We start from the raw sequence: 15520 nt of genomic DNA, 5'->3' as shown, positions 1-15520 counted from the left end.
AAGAGTCAGTCAGAGTGTAAGGTTCTATGTAGGTTACACTTAAGTACTATGTAGGTTATTTTTATCGCGTCGTCGGTGATATTCCCGCTGCAGTCATACAGACAACAGGGGGTACCTATGAATTATTTTTAATGGTACAATAATATCATTTACGTCAGAATCGGTTGCTGAACAGTTTCAGTGTGCTCAAACGCTGTTTTGCATATAGCATGGCGATCGCAATTCGAATATAAATTTGAATTATTTTATGACGTTGACTTTTGAGTTTCTTGTGAAATTGATTTTCATGTGGTTATATGATTTTTATATAATATGAATATAGATCTTCATAATAGGGGCAGACGTACTTTATGAATCGACTGGGAGCTACTTGTAGTCAAACAATAATATTGTGCTTATCTTTCTTTTCTCGGAATTTTTGGTGAGTTCGTGAAGTGCAAACGTCATCGCCTACGATGGTCACCACTGATGCTTTGCTGTGTGCTGTGTGCCTGATGCCGAGCGCGTCACTGCGAGGCAACACATCGTGGCGCGCTAACGATGCAGGGTTGCAGCCAATGGGTATCTATAAGCCGCCGCATTGTTGCCTATTTGGGGTGACATAAGCGCTGTTAAGCGTTTATGCTGTGTGGTATGACTGTTCTTTTATTTTTACTAAAAGTTAGTGTTTATGAAGTCTGTACGTGTTGTAACTTGTAGTTTAAATCACATTCTTTGAATAATTGATAGCATAGTAAGTAGATCTTACTCACGGCTTTGGAACTGTCTCGTATAATATACAAGCCAGTGGCACAACGTATAAAAGAGTAAATACAAATAGGTAGTGTAATATAGGCAGAATCAGGCACTTGGAGGAAACGTAATAATAACTATTATTGGCGTCACTCAGAAAAGCAGGTATTATTTAATTATTTTTATGGAATTATTGGAATGTCCTCTCATTTACCAACACAAAAAACACAAGTTCAATGTGTAAAGGTAATCCGAGAGTCTTAATCTAAACAAACTAATGCCAAAATAAATAATTTAATTAGAGCGTGATTGCTATCACAACATCTAATTATACAGTTCACAATCCAAATACCGAAAATATGCGATATCGCTCCGAATCTCGGAAGGAGACTGAACTGAAACCTTCAAAACACCCGTATTTATGCAAGTTCAATCTTGTTGGCCTCCTAGCAACAGATTGTATGACATCGAATGAGCCAAATATCGATTTTATCAAACTACCTGCATTAGGTAAATTAATAATTTTATATTATTTTTGACAACTCAAATCAATTTTTAAAAATAACCTTACAGTTCGGCCGTCCTGAATTTAACACGTCCTCGTGTTTCTAATCAATCTTGTCATGTCAGTCGCGGGCTTCCTTGCCCTAAGTTAAATCCAAATCATGGGCTATCCTGCCCTGCGTCAAATTATTAAAACCTACCCCTGAACTGCCGAACTCTCAGTTTTAATATCAAGTCAACAATAAATCCAAACGACTAACTTCTCATTCGATGTATACAAAATCTGAACCACTTATTGCAAATTACTTTCCACTTCACAAAAGACTAAATTATTAAAAAAAAACTAAAAATTTTAATCACCAAATCAAACTCAATAAAAATTTTAATCAAATGTGGGTTGTTTACAAAAAGATACCAAAGCGAAATTAAGACAACGTGAGACACGTCCCGCTTCTGAATTATTGGCGTCACTCAGAAAAGCAGGTATTATTTAATTATTTTTATGGAATTATTGGAATGTCCTCTCATTTACCAACACAAAAAACACAAGTTCAATGTGTAAAGGTAATCCGAGAGTCTTAATCTAAACAAACTAATGCCAAAATAAATAATTTAATTAGAGCGTGATTGCTATCACAACATCTAATTATACAGTTCACAATCCAAATACCGAAAATATGCGATATCGCTCCGAATCTCGGAAGGAGACTGAACTGAAACCTTCAAAACACCCGTATTTATGCAAGTTCAATCTTGTTGGCCTCCTAGCAACAGATTGTATGACATCGAATGAGCCAAATATCGATTTTATCAAACTACCTGCATTAGGTAAATTAATAATTTTATATTATTTTTGACAACTCAAATCAATTTTTAAAAATAACCTTACACTATTACCAGTTAGATATCCTTATGATTTTGATAATGCTTTTGTCATTTTAGTAAAAAAAGTAGTGCTTGTAGGCAGCATGTATGTTACGTGCTTTTGCCAACAAGCTTTCAATCGAGTCAATTTCATCATTCTACCTTAAGATTGTCGGTCCAATCATAATGTAAGTAGAAAGTTCAAGTGGCACTTTTAATTATAACCATGATTTAGCTTTGTGCCGTTCATTGTTAGTCAGGTGGACCGGACGTACCGTAAGAATTTTCACTAAGCCGATAGACTAACGTTTTACATAATATCTTGAGTTCAGTTGGTGTTAGTATGCCTGCCTGGTCATGTAGCTTACATAGTAGGGAATAGGAATGGAATAGAAAACTGTTATTTGACTGATGATCCTGTATTACCTAAATTCAATCGTAAACTGTTTTCGGAATTACATAGATGCCGAAGTGAAGACAGTAAGTAGCCAAGTCTTACTTTCTGCAGCCAAGTCTTACTTTCTGCAGCCAAGTCTTACTTTCTGCAGCCAAGTCTTACTTTCTGCAGCCAAGTCTTACTTTCTGCAGCCAAGTCTTACTTTCTGCAGCCAAGTCTTACTTTCTGCAGCCAAGTCTTACTTTCTGCAGCCAAGTCTTACTTTCTGCAGCCAAGTCTTACTTTCTGCAGCCAGGTCTTACTTTCTGCAGCCAGGTCTTACTTTCTGCAGCCAGGTCTTACTTTCTGCAGCCAGGTCTTACTTTCTGCAGCCAGGTCTTACTTTCGGTAGCCAAGTCTTACTTTCGGTAGCCAAGTTTTACTTTCGGTAGCCAAGTTTTACTTTCGGTAGCCAAGTTTTACTTTCGGTAGCCAAGTTTTACTTTCGATAGGAGTACTTTCATCTCGTTGCTCGTTGAGAGATCTCCCTGCAAGGATTTAAGTGAGATTCCTTTTCAAGTCAGAGTAATAGCATTCACAGCTTCACAAGAAGCTATTTACTTCTTTTCTACAAGCCAGTCTGTTGACGGTTTTTCTTTCAAAAATGTCTCTAAAGTAAAACGTGGAAAAATAGTACAACTGAAAACGATAATAATTTATAAATTTATTTTTTATTTTTTAAAGTAGACAAGATTGCAGTTTAGATCACAAACCAATAGCATTGGATTAGAATTTTGAAGAGTTCATACTGACCACATTTTGTAAAACCATTTTGTAAGACAGCGAAAGGATATCGCTCATCAGTAGTGTAGGTACAATTTGATTATTACAGATGCTTTTGCAAAATTTGTTATTAGCCGAAAACGATCAGTTTCGTAGAATATTATACATAATTTGCCTTATTTGGACATCCTAGTAAACTTATAAAGTGACCGTAAGAATGCTTTTACTAGTAGACATTTTGAGTTTCCGAGTGTAGACTGATTAATAGGTATGTTTTGACCTCCATGATACTACCACGAGCCAAGTGCCTAGTCAAGCCAAGCCAAGCACTAACCAGACTATGTTAAACGCGTTGTGCCACAGGTCCTAGCGAAACTGCGAATAAAATGATTGGACAAACTGTTAACTGATATTATTTGGACTACTGACAATACTCTCAATGAATGTGATATCCATAATTTGGTATTTACCTAGGTCACGATGCCATGTTACTATAAATGTAAAATTAGCGAACTCGGGATGGTTATGCGTAACAAGGCAAATGCTCGGTAAAGGATAGCAAGCGATAGGATAAAGCTAACTAGATAATGTAACTGACAAAATTAATATTTCATTTAATTATAACAAAGGAATTTAGTTATTTAGTGGCAAGTTCCCACAAGCATTGCGATAGAAGTAAACACTGATAGCATTTACTCAGGTTCATTTTCGTAACCAAGCTGGTAGGCATTAAGAGAACCCGAAGTGTTAAGGGGTTTCGAGGCTACGAAGCTTGTACATGCCTGAGCAGACTCTTTAAAGCCATATCACAGCGCCTACGGCTCTTATATCCAACAGTGCTAACTGTTCCGATAAATAACTTGAAACCGAAGACCTTGTTGAGCTATTGTCTACCAGAAAGCTAACCAAGCATTTTCCCATTGCGGGAGCAATTCATTATTTCAGGACGGCCGAATGTAACGCCACACAGCCAATCGCAACGCGCCAACGCCAACCAGACTATCCGAATCAAGTCAAGCTGGCCAATCACCGCCTGTTACAGCAAATAACCGCCAAGACGGCCAATCATAGCCTACTGCCGCCATGACAGCCAATCAACGCCAGCGCCATTGACAGCCGAACGCAACTCAGCCACCACTGCCGAATGCCTTCGGAGGGGATAACGCCATATAAGGCCATGCGAGCTCATTTTTAGTATTATTGTTCTATCGTACGCATTGTAAGCTGAAACTATTTCCATTTGTGTAAACAAGTGTAAATTATATAAATAGTAACAAAGTAACAATAGTAATAAAGAAATGAGTGATTTGTATTAGTGTGTTAAGTGAAGTGATATAATAAATTTGGGCGATTATACTGATTTGCTCTTTTTATTTAAACCCACTGTTTCAATAGCTTATAGACAGATTACTGATGGATTAATAATGAATATCGGCTGTTAGTAAAGTCATAAATTGGGAGGTAAAAGTACTCTCCCTTTCTTTCTATGTCTAGGTCTACTCCTAAACGTGATGCTATATTTTGAAGGCGCCGTTTGTAGGTCTGGTACACAATCAAATTATAATTTACATATTTTACTCTGTAATTTATGAGAAAAATTTGATGAAAAATTGTCATGACGATCTCTAGGGCTCTTAGTAAACCAGATTCCAAATATTTCTTATTCGGTGTAGGCATTTACAAGCTCTTTTGAATCCAGACCAGAGGAGGTAAAATGGCATCTATTTCTTTCTTTTCATTTCAGAGGCTATCTGGTTTAGTATGGTTCAGCAAAAGAATTAATTTTTGAGAAAACATGCGGGTTTGTACAGTATTGTTTTCTTTAAAATCTATCACGTCAATCAAATTCCTGTTGTTCCTCACAAATCGCGTCCAAGATTTAATTCTATAAGTTACATTTATATATTTTTATATTCTAACGGCCACGGGTGCCAAATCGGTTTGCATCAGCTAGTGTAGGTTGGAGTTGATATTTCGTAACCCCTGAACGAAGCAACTCTATACAAATAGGTGCAGCAGAATTAGTGAGTATTTGTAGTTATAAATTGCGCGATCGGATCGTAGAACTACTGTTACGGGCAATTTGATAAGTCCGGGCACTATTAATAAGGGCCGGTCTGTATTAATAATGCCCGACTCAATTGGGCAATGTGATTAAAACAGCATAATTAATCACTTTTCCCGGCCATTATGAATAATGCCCACCCTGTCTTGGGCAAAGTAATAAAATAGGTGAACTGTAGTGTTTTTGTTAATTAAATGAAAGAACCTAACCTAACCTAAGCTTTTTTTTTATACGTGGGAAAATCCTCATGGATACCACCGTGCTCGGCGAGGCGAGGTGGTTATGTCGGACTCTTAACGACTAAAACCCCACGGCTTACCGTCTCAATCGTTGTTGCTGGGCACAGGGACACGAGCGTTTTGAACTGCGACCCGGCTAACGGTGCCCGCCAAGGCAGGCACAGCTCTGGGACTAAAAGGGGCCCCAACACCGTTTAAGGCTCGCTGGAAACAAGGGCTTGCCTTCCAACTCGAGGACCTACTCTCCCGCGGGTAACAGACTCCCCGTGTCTTACCCGTACCGTGTATTACCCGTACCGTGTATTACCCGGAGGCCCTACTCAGGGGGGCAAGCGACGGTCGTGTGCAGCTCGCCTGCGCCCGATTCTCTTGCAGCGCATGGGATGAGAGCTTTCGGCTTCCTCTCTCAGCCGCTCCGCTGCCTCCTTCTGCGTCATTACTTCCTCGCTGAAGGAGACCATCGCTTGCCAGGCTCTGTCACTGTCCACCATGGATTTAATCACTGCGGGAAATGTGAGCTCCTGCCCCATAATATCCACCAGTGACTGGCGAGGCTTCGTCCACGCCTGGCACTCTGCCAGCGTATGTTGTGCCGTGTCTGAGACACTACCGCACTGGTGGCTTTCCTCTGTGGGCTCTCTTCGCGCCACCCTGCACAGGTATCTTCCAAAGCACCCGTGCCCCGTAAGAACCTGTACAAGGTGGAACGTGAGTGCTCCATGCTTCCTCTTCGTCCAATCCTCGAGGATGGGATGGATAGCTTCGATAATCTTATGACCAGCAGTGGGTGACTCGAGCTTCCTCTGCCAATGGAAGAGGAGCTAACCTAACTTAACCTTAGCTAACCTAACCTAAGGCCCTCCCCCCGCACGTACGCGCCCCTGCCAACGGCCGCGGTCCAATTTATCACATTGCCCGGCTACAAGTAGGGAATTATTCATACAGCCCGGTCCAAGTGATAAATTCAAGCTATCTTAAACACTGATTTATTACATGGACCACGGGCCGTCGGGAATTATTAATAATGGCCGGTCAAAGTGATAAATTAATCACTTTGCCCATGGCTCTTGGGCATTATTAATAATGGCCGGTCCTTATTAATAATGCCCAAATAATCACGTTGCCCGTAACACTACTATCTCCCAACTCGCTGACGTTCTGTTTGTTCGCCTCGTCTGTTCCACCCGACGATCCCCTACTGCTAATCCATCCGCTATCTTTAGATTAATATTCTAGGCAAAAGTTAGTTATTAGGAGTGCCTAATAAGTATATAGTGCGCGACAGGTTGAGATGAGACGCCCCGCACACCCGCACAGCCCCCGTTTACAATTACAATGTCGTTTACAATTATTTATTTTTGGTACAACACCACGACAAACTTTACCTACTTATGACTTTAAATAACGGAGTGGTGTCAGCAATGGTATCATTGATAAGACAGTGGAGCATGTACGCGAAATCATCCGCATGGACTTATATTTTTAGGTATTTCATGAACTAATAGGTAGAGCTCCCTGAAATAGCAAACTCCTGAAGTAGTAACCACTCCTTGGGTGAATAGATGACATCAGGCGAGTCGCAGAAGCCGCTGGATTCAGGCGGCTCAAGACCGTGGCGTGTGGAAGTTCATACAAAGACCTCTGTCCAGGAGGGATGATGATGATGAATATACAGTTGAATTAATATTCACAGTGTATATTTCTATAGCCGTTTTCATACGTAATTTAAAATGGTTGTCGTGGTTGTCATGGAAATTAAAAAATATTAAAAGTAAATACATTCAATGCTCGGATACAAACCTAGGACCTTCCATTTAAAAGAATAATGATCAGCACTGTGGCAGAAAGGTTTACTAGAATAGTCGGTGAATTTCATAAAGCAACGGACAGTACAAAATAGTGTTCATATTTCCTTTGCAGCGACATTGCCAGTGTACATTGCAGCGATCATCAAGAAATGCGGGCGATTCGTTGTGAAATGTAATTAAGCCGGGCAAGTGCAAGTCCGGCCGGCCGGCACTGGTAGACGCTGTTAATCCGGATAATAAAGAAAAATACCCGGGAAGCGGCGGCTAATTGTTATAAAGTGGGGAAACATGCAAATTACTCCGGCGGACTTCCACGCCCTTTTAATTCTCCCAGTTATCTCGGCTTGACTGAAATCCTTGACTCATATCTTAGAAAAATTATGTTTTTGTATCTACCAATAAACTTTGGCCTTTTCACTGACGATCTCTTCGTTTACTGTTTCATAAGAATAATAATAATTAATCAAATCCAAAGTCAAATTAATTTATTCGATTAGGGTTTAACCTAATATCTACTCATATTTTATAAATATTTAAATGAATCAATTTCATTTAGTTACCTATTTTTAAGTAGTACTTTTATAATCATTTACATTTAACTTTGCAACATCACATTGACTAGAGTATTTTATTCGAATTTACTTATTCTTATACTAGCTGATGCCCGCGACTTCGTCCGGGTGGATTTAGGTTTTTAAAAATCCCGTGGGAACTCTTTTATGTTCTGGGATAAAAAGTATGTTACTCTGCGTCCTTTCTATAATAATAATCTGTATGCTAAAAATCAAGTCGATTGGTTGCTTAGTCAGGGCGTAAAGGAAGAAGAAACAAAGAAACAAATACACTTTCGTATTTATAATACTAGTATGATATTACGGTTATTCTAGTTTTTACTAAGATATTATACTGATCGCGATCGATTTACTGTTATCCGTTGAGGAGTTGGAACTCGATTTTTGATCATGATCCTCTATTTCCAAAACTGTTCATCAAATCTTCACCAAATTTACATGGTAGCAACCTGACAGTAAAACCTTTGTAAAGAAAAAATAATTGTGGAAACTGCTCATTGCCACTTTAGCTTCGCAACCCGTTAAGCTGTGTCGGTTACTCTAACTCTCCTAAGGATTTTCTCATTTCTATTTTGATCACGTAGAGAAACTCCAAGCATAGCTCTCTCCATCGCCCGCTGAATGACTCCAGGAGCTTTCTCATGAGGCCTATAGTTAGCGACAATGTCTGGGATCCATATACATATCATAAATCTACTTAATGCAATGCCTTTTAACCGACTTCCAAAAAAGGAGGAGGTTCTCAATTCGTCGGGATCTTTTTTTTTATGTATGTTCCCCGATTACTCAAAGACCCCTGGACCGATTTGGAAATATTTTTTTTGTTTGAAAGGGTATACTGTGCAGTTGGCCCCATATAGATTTGTTGAAGATCTGATGAATATCTTCGGAGATGGAGAACAGAACTCCTCAAATTGCTCGCGATCAGTGTAATAGCTTAGTAAACAGTTAGGGTTTTAACTGGGCATAGCATATTATAGTACAGTGGGGCCACTAAAAATTGTGAAATAAAAAAATTTCAAAAGAAAAATAAAACCGACTTCAAAAACCAAAAAAACACTAAAAAAAAATTTCTTTTGAAATTTTTTTTTTGTGAAATCTAATGAATAGTTGGGCGTTAAGTAAACAACAAACCCTGACACTTGTGGTTTAAAAACAGTCCAAGTCCAAATCAATACAAGGGAATATTTTCCAACCTTCCTTTACCCCGGATCTTTCTACCACTTTGTCGTCAGTTGTTCGGCTCTATTTTATTTTCACCCCGACAGGAGACGACGACGCCCGCGGCCAAGTTTCGGCTATAAGCGGAGTTGACAGGAGCATCTTCTGCCAACTTGTTACTTTGCCACAGTTTGCTACTCTTTGCTGTTTTTCCTTTCCCGTTTACTTAGCTTTTTACTGTCTAACCTTGTTTTGTTGACTTACCTAAAACCAGACTTTTTTCATACCAAATTCATTTGTTTTTTTGTATGAAATGGCCGCCATGTTGGATTTGCATTGATGCCATAACCTTACGCCTCATTTATCGAAAGGATAAACCTTGGCGATACGAAGAAAAAGTACCTATTTACAGACAAACAACTGGTAAACTAATGACTCTTCGGCAGCGTTCCGTAAAAGCAGCTAAGTCCAAAATGTAATGTGAGGAATAATTCCTGTCTATTATTTATCTTGGATCTTTTTGCCACTTACTTTACTGTCTAACCTTATTTTGACTACGACTTTTTTGCTACATCTGCTACAGGATACAGGAAAACTTCGACGGTTTGTTAAAACGACAGTTGAAATCACCTTGTAAATTATGCCTGCATCCTCATTCATATGTAACCATCAATCTGTACACTTTTTGTGTGTACCTAAGTACTTTTTGCTCGTCACACGTATTTGAACATTTGACTCTTGAGCCGTTCAAGGTTAGAGTTTAACTATTTTAACTTACAAATAATTGTTACTAAGTACCTATTTCAATAGACAGCAAAAACCGCATTCACTTTTAATAAATAATAATCACGGACTGGATTTTTCGTTTTTATAAAGACTCTATACTCTGGCCAGATTACTGAATTTTGCGGGATTTTTAAGCTAGGGGATGGTTAGGGGCAGTGGATTCTTAGGCTTCAGATCTGTAGGTAAAAAAAATTAAATTAAAATCTAAACAAAATCGAAGTAGTTAGATCATAGATTTCAATTTTAGAAAAAAAAATACTCCGCAATCAATAGCTTCTTCTGGTAACATGAGAACCGATTAATTTTTTGCGTCAAGAATTAGCTCAGCTGCTTAGAATAAAAATTTCATAATGCCACGCGGACATGACTTCCACATAAATTGATATGATTGAGTCAGGTCATAATATTTATTGCAAACATGTTCTTTTAAAAACATGGCTCCTAACTCATTACTCATAAGAATTATAATTACCATACATATTATGTATCTAGCTTATCATTTGCAATCTTAGATTTCATCGCCATTTAACACGTGGTACATTACGCTCATGCGCAATAATTGCCAAAATACATGAAGATAAAATCATAGTTACAATGTAAAACTATTAAAAAAAAAAAAAAAACACGAGAAGACCCTTGGCAGTGCAAGAGGTTGTAAAGGGAGTAGAATAGGTACCACTAAGATAGAAATTATTCATGAAAAAAGTTATCTAGGACTTCTTATAAGCGCGAGGTGCTCTGATATAGTCGTCAATTAGCGCTGATAACTAAGAAACATAAAAAAACACATTTAATATACTATTTATTGAATCTTAAACGGTTAATAGACTAGATATATATCACCTTTCGAGAACATAAAAACATTATTACCTAATTATCACAAACACCATAATGACTATCCTTAATTACTTAATTTGTTTTTTATTACCTTTTGGTGTCATTGTCTATGATTATATCGACTCTATCATAAAATCAGGACATTATAATTTAGTGAGCTATAAACTATTACGAAGACATCTGCAGGCTTTTTTGAGTTTTTTACCCGACTGCGGCAAAGCCATAAGAAGGGTTATGATTTGGAACTTACGGAACTTATAATAATAATAATAATAAATTTTATTGAGCAAAACATAAACACATAAACACACAAATTTAAACACTGTTGAACAATGTACTAAGACTAGATTATTATACAATTTGGTACTTAAAAAATTTTTGATGACAAAGTAAGATAATTAGTAATTAGTAACATAACTTTGTTTTTGAGTGTTGCAAGATCAAGGACTGGCTAACCTAGCTAGATTTTTTACATCTGTGTTAAGGATAGCCAGCCCTCTCCCTCAGTTATCAAAAATAAATAGGGAAATAAAAAAGTAGGGTGCACAGTGTGTGGGTGTGTGTTTGTATGTGAATTTCAGTGTGTATGTGTGTGTGTGCGTGTGTGTGTGTGTGTGTGTGTGTGTGTGCGTGAGTGTGTGTGTGTGTGTTTGCGCGAGTGTGTGTGCGTGATAGAGAGAGTGAGTGAGCGAGATTATAAGAGAGTGAAAATGTGTAGGGGTGCGTGAAAAAGCAATTAATTAAAAAGTTAAAAATTTAGAAATCTGTAAAATGATTAAGATAAAAAATAGAAACAATTAATAGGTTTCTTATTTTAATTCACGTTAATTATTATTTTTTATGGTGAATATAGTAGATTTACTGATAGACTGTAAGAAATCTTCTGTTTCTTCATAAGATTTATTCATCAAAAAGGATGTAACTTTCTTTTTACACTGAGTAAGCGGTAAGTTATAAATGGGTAATTCTGCATTAATCTTATTATATAAAAAAGGGCCAAGATAATAGAAGAATCGCTTGGTAAAAGCTAATTTAGGCGCACGTAAAGTGCAGATCTTATCTTGACGCCGCTTTTCAATATGTCTATATGGTGTGTTTTTATGCTGATGTAAAATTATATTTAAAATAAAAAGCTTTCTGACACTAAGGACGCCACAATCTTTATACAGTATGGTAGTAGGAAATAGGATAGGCCGAAAAGTTGCCACCTTTAGTATGGCTCGCTGAGCAATTTCAAGAGGCTTTAGAGTAGTTTTAGCAGTGCCACCCCAACAAGTGATGCAGTATAGAATTATTGATTGGCATAAAGCATAATACACATTACGGATTACAGTGGAATTTGCAATGCTTCGTAGGTTTTTGAAAATAAAAATTAATTTTCGCACTCTACTAGTAAGTAATTCGACATGGTCTTTAAAGTTTAAATTTTGATCCAGAACAATACCGAGATATTTAATTTTATCAGTAGGAGCTATACAATCACAATTACAGTTGGTATTTAGCCTATTTGAGCAAGAGTGAACTTTGATGGTTAAAGGAGTTGTAGGCTGAGTATTTGTACGTATTGAATAGGTCATAAGTTTGGTTTTGGTAATGTTAAGAGTTAAAAAGTGAGAAAGTAGCCAATCGTACATAGTGTCAAATCCAAGTTGGGCGGCTTTTTTAAGATCAGCCCAAGATTTAGCATAAAAGGTAATGGCTGTATCATCGGCGAAGGAGACTAACTGGGCATTTGGAATTTGAAGGTTGCAGAGGTCGTTGATAAAGACGAGAAAGAGAGTCGGGCCTAGTATGCTACCTTGCGGAACGCCATAAAAAATTGGTAACTCATCACTCATGTTATTATCAATTTTGGTCATTTGTGTTCGCCCAGTAAGGTAACTGCGGAAGAAATTTAATTGATTACCACGAATACCCATTCCTTCTAACTTGACCAGGAGAGTAGGAATGGGTACTGTGTCAAAAGCCTTGGCAAGGTCCAAAAATACGGTTAGAACTTTATCACCGTTATTTAAGTGGTTAATAACATTATTTGTTAGTTCAAGGACAGCATCATTTGTGCTTTTATTTTTCCTGAAACCGAATTGTTGGGTAGAAATTAAATTGAAGTGCTCAAGATAATGAACTAGTCTTTTGCAAACCAAGCGTTCAAGGATTTTTGACAATGCCGTAAGTATAGCAATCGGCCGGTAATTATTTATTGATTTATCATCACCACTTTTGAAAATTGGAATTATAATCGCCTTTTTAAAGGCTGTTGGGAACAGACCTAAAGAAAAACTTTGGTTGAAAATGTGACACAGAATAGGCGCCAAAATTTGTGAATATCGTTTTAGTATTGTTGGAGAAATTCCATCCCAACCAGTGGCAGCATTAGGTTTTAACGATTTAATAACAGAAATAATTTCCTCAGTATCTGTTTGAACAAGTACAAATGATGACAAGCAAGCAGCAGAGGTCGAGACTGTGGTAAAGGTAGTAGTTGCTGGATTCTGACTTACTTTGTCAGCAAGATCTTTGGCTACGTTTACGAAGAAGCTATTAACATAATTACAAGATTGTAGTGGAGTATAGTCACACCTTAATAATTGTGGACTGTGTTGTTTAGGTTTTGAAGTGAAACATATTTTTTTGAGCGTATCCCATAACTGTTTCATGTTATTTCCTGCATTATCTATTTCTTGTGATTCATATAACCGTTTTGCTGTTTTTATAGCTTTAGAACAAAAATTTCTGTACCGTTTATATGTAAGTTTAAGGACTTCATTATCTGGAAACTTTTTAACTTGTTTGTGCATCGAATCTCTGTTACGCATACATCTTAATAACCCTTGGGTAATCCAGGGTTTTAAGGTTCTCTTTCTATTGGCGATTTTTAAGATAGTTGTATTTTCAGTAATAGCTTGGGTCAGCGAATTTATAAGACAGTCAGTAGCTATGTCAGGATTTAGGATATTATTAATATATGATAAATCTAGTTTTTCAATAGTTTTATCTAGTGTTTCATAATTGACTTTTGAAACTGTATGATATACTGGAGATGTGTGAATATGCTTTTCAAGGGCTATTAAAGTTGAATAATGATCAGTAACAGTAGTATCTAGAATAAGCGTTAAAGCTGGCGATTTAGTACGTAATATGACATGATCTAGACAGTTGTTGTCTCGCGTTGGTGATGTGTGGGCTGGCAAATAGCCATAGAAAGCGAGTGTGTTAAGGTAATCCTGAGAACGAGAATCTAAAGAACCGGGCTTGATGTCTAAGTTTAAATCACCTGTAATCATTACGGTTTTAAATTTAGCGAGTGAGCTAAGTATGTTGCTAAGAGCAACAATGAACGTATCAATATTATTATTCGAGGGAGATCGATAAACACAAAGAATTGCTACGTCACAGTTTAGTTTAATAATTAATCCTGAGGCTGAAAGTTGAAAATCCGGCTCTTCAATGCTATGTCGTATATCTGAGTCAACAAAGACGACAACACCGTCACTCTGATTGCGGTGCTTAGTTGTGTGACGCATGGAGTAGTTTTGAATGGGTGGTATAATTTGATTATTATTACACTGCAGCCAGCATTCCGTTAAAACTATGATGTCGTTATCAAACTTTAAGCGCTTTAAAAGTGTTTGAAAACTGTTAAAATTACAACTTATAGATCTAATATTTTGAGTTAAAACTTTTAGATATATTTCCGGGGTTTGTAGGTAGGTATGTGCTATTTCAGGAGTACATGTGTAAGAATCCGATACAGAAAATACGTCAACATGTTCATTTAAATTATTGATTTGATTATGCATTGGAACAGATATAATATTTAAGGGTAGAAGGTTGATGTAGAACAGGAATAATAATAATTTCTTGGTCATAATGAATTGAGAGAAAATAAGTGCGGTTTATGCCAAATACGTAATAATACATAGCAGGCGTTTTAAATATGTATTAGGTATGCTCATTGAGGAATAACAATAATAATAATTGCTTTTGTGTTTCAGTTTGTGTGTGTAACTTTTGTATGAGTATAAAAGTGTTGTAATTGGAATTTGTATAAAATGTATAGTGTAAGTTAAGATTTCTTGATATAGTACATCTCAAAGTAATAACAACATGCAATATAATAAGAGAAGGAAAAGAGAATAACTTATATCGATATCCTACTAGTCATATTTTTTGAGGCGGCTGAACAAGTTGTTGGAGTTGTGGCTCGTTTTTAATAACGATATAAGGGCTCTCACTGTCTTTCCTTATCATTACTCGGCCATTGGCCGTCCAACAGTATTTGAAGTTATGTAATTTGGCAAAATTGCGGGTGACATAGAATAATCGCCTTGCCTTTGAAGTCAATTTCTCAGCTACATATAGTGGAGCCTTGGTGTCACTGAGGCCGACATGTGATAAGTTCAGTTTATTTGACGGATTTTTATTATTAAACTCCTTTGAAGACTTTAAAAATTGCGACTTAATCAAGGTATTCGAGAATTCAACCGATAGGCTGGAATTTTTGTATTCTTTTTTTGATGGTTGTCTTACCACGTCACGGATGTCCGATCTATGCAAATCAATATTTAGAGTTTTTGAAAAATGTTGGACCATGGCATATAAGTTTTCCTTGGTTTCTCGCGGGTTTTTGGGTATATTGCGCAACTCGATGCAAGTTTTGATGAGGCTGTGGTCTAAAATGTCCATTTTTTCATCAATTTCGGATAGATGGCTTGCAACAGAAGCTTTTTCTTTTTCTAAGCAGGTAATTTTTGCCTCCAAGGAACTCAACTGGTTAGACACGAACGTCATAG

The sequence above is a fragment of the Maniola jurtina genome, chromosome 20 (assembly GCF_905333055.1).
Source record: "Maniola jurtina chromosome 20, ilManJurt1.1, whole genome shotgun sequence".
In the NCBI taxonomy this organism is placed as follows: domain Eukaryota; kingdom Metazoa; phylum Arthropoda; class Insecta; order Lepidoptera; family Nymphalidae; genus Maniola; species Maniola jurtina.
The sequence above is the reverse complement of the archived record's forward strand: the minus strand, read 5'-3'. Positions refer to the sequence as shown.